Below are 2,385 nucleotides of genomic sequence, written 5' to 3'. Positions count from 1 at the left end.
TGATGACTGTAATAATAATGTAGCGTATGGTGATTGCTGCTGCTATTACTATAAGCATAACCATAGTGGCAATCAGTAAAAAAGAATCCTTCTAACCAAGACTACAGTAGCAAAGCAATTACCAATAAGTGCCTATAATTCCTGCTCAGAAGCTGTAGAATCGAGAAAAAAATGTCTGACTCCCTCAGCTGGCTCTCCTCTCACATATCCTCAGGGTGTGCTGTCTCAGGTGCTCTCGGCACTTGTATTGAATCCAGACTCGGCCGACATTCTGGCACCGCTGCCCTGCCCCCTACCCCTCAAGAGACCCCAGAGCCAAGATGTCTGCCTGCCAACAGAAAACTGAGACATAAAATGGGCTCCAAGACTCACAGAGCAAGCAGCTCAAAACTATAGGGTTGCAGCTGGCGTACCGGTTATTAGTGCTATGGGTTAATGGTTCTGGCATGTCAATTCAAATTTTTTTTAATTTATATTCTCTTAGTTAAACTGTATAGCCAGGCTTCTCACTTGTGCAGCCCAGATCCCGATATCCAATATATATTCAATTCTTTAAAAATGAAGGTTTTGTTTATGAATCATACAAAAGGTGGGTACTTGCAATTTTAAGAACTGTTTGTTGATATGGGGCAGCAGAGTAACATAGTGGTAAGGAGCAGGGCTCATGACCGAAAGGTTGCTGGTTCGATTTCCCCACTGGGGCACTGCTGCTGTACCCTTGGGCAAGGTATTTAACCCAGAATTTCCCCAATAAATATTCAGATGTATAAATGGATAACATGTAAAATTGTAACCTATGTAAGTTGCTCTGCATAAGAGCTTCTGCTAAATGCTTGTAATGTAATGCAATGATGTCAATCATTTATTGATAAATATCTCAAGATATCATGTAACCCTGCTATGGTGCAGATAATATTCAGGATATTGTAGAAACTTTGAGATTAACATGGTTGCATGTTATCCAATGACATAGCCAGTAGGGACAAAGAATGCCACAATTTTAACACTGTGCATTGGATAATTTTACTTAAAAATAAAGAAAATTGGAAAAAGGGAACTTGTGTGTCTTATAGTGATACTTTACAATATTAACTGTGCTGCATATTACATTTAAGCCAACATACTTGTTCAATATCAAGCTGTGCAGTCCTGTGATATTAGAGAATGTTTTACTGATGCACTGAGATATCATGAGTCAGTATGGTACTGAGAAGGAGAAATGATCATATCACAACAAACAATGTTGATAGCACGGTAAAACATCAAACCTTGTTGAAATCAACTTAGACATGTTGACATTGAAAATGTGAATATTGATGTTGAAAAGCATGTTTTTGGTATTAAAAAGGGACAGCTACATTAGAGAGTTGTGTCATGGGGTTACAAAAGTAATGTTTCCATTTCTGTTTGAACCACACCAGTCTCACTTTGATGTGAGTATGGAGTTCTTCACTCCACCATCATCATTCCACCACCATCATCATACTCCACCATTATAAACTGCATGGTATATACCACTCCAGCATGTGGCTACAGCCTTTTCAAATTCTACCACTGCACTCTCAGGTCTCTACTGTACAGTTCATGCCTTAGGTCTGTATCTGCTGAAGTTTCACCGCTGCCATCAGGTGGGTGCTTAGTCTGTTATTCTGAACTCCAGTCTCTGGCAGCAGGCTAGAGTATGCCGGGTGAAAAAGCAGCACACAATAAAATGAAACTCATTTCTTGTTGCTCATAACTATGGACCACTAGAAATGGAAACCAAACATCTGATATACTCTTACAGTGAACTCTTACAGTACGTGCCATGCCAAGTATTTTTTTTTTGTCTGATAATTTTCATCAGATATGCTTCCAAATCTTTGGGTGGCTGTGAATAGGAAAGCAAATTTTCTCCCACTGAGGGTATTTAGAACAAAAGGTTTTACAGAACACATTGCTGGAATGAGATAAACCCAAAATGTTTCTTTTTGGAGATAAAGAGGTGTTATACTTGCCCAAGTGGAACCTCTGAGTTATTTGCTGGCTGAAAAACCACACAGAAAATGAAATCTGGAAATATGAAGGAAATTCCTGAGCCTTTCACTCCAAGGTCTTATGGCAGCCAGTCAGCTACTGGCGAGAGCAAGGCTGGCTGGACTTTCTTACTCCTCTGAGTGAGACAGAGAATTTCCCTCTTTGGAGGAACTGTACAGTGTACCTTTACCAAACACACACACACACTAAAAATGCAATGTAAGTTGTTCAGCAAATGTTTGCATATCCATTTAATAGCTGTCATAGCTGTTCCCATCTCATTGTGCACAATGTGTAGCGAAATCAAACTAAAAATCTGTAGTGAAAAGTTCCAATATGGACATTAAACCATGTCAGCACCCCTAGCCG

The sequence above is a fragment of the Megalops cyprinoides genome, chromosome 3 (genome assembly GCF_013368585.1).
Source record: "Megalops cyprinoides isolate fMegCyp1 chromosome 3, fMegCyp1.pri, whole genome shotgun sequence".
Taxonomy (NCBI): domain Eukaryota; kingdom Metazoa; phylum Chordata; class Actinopteri; order Elopiformes; family Megalopidae; genus Megalops; species Megalops cyprinoides.
The sequence above is the reverse complement of the archived record's forward strand: the minus strand, read 5'-3'. Positions refer to the sequence as shown.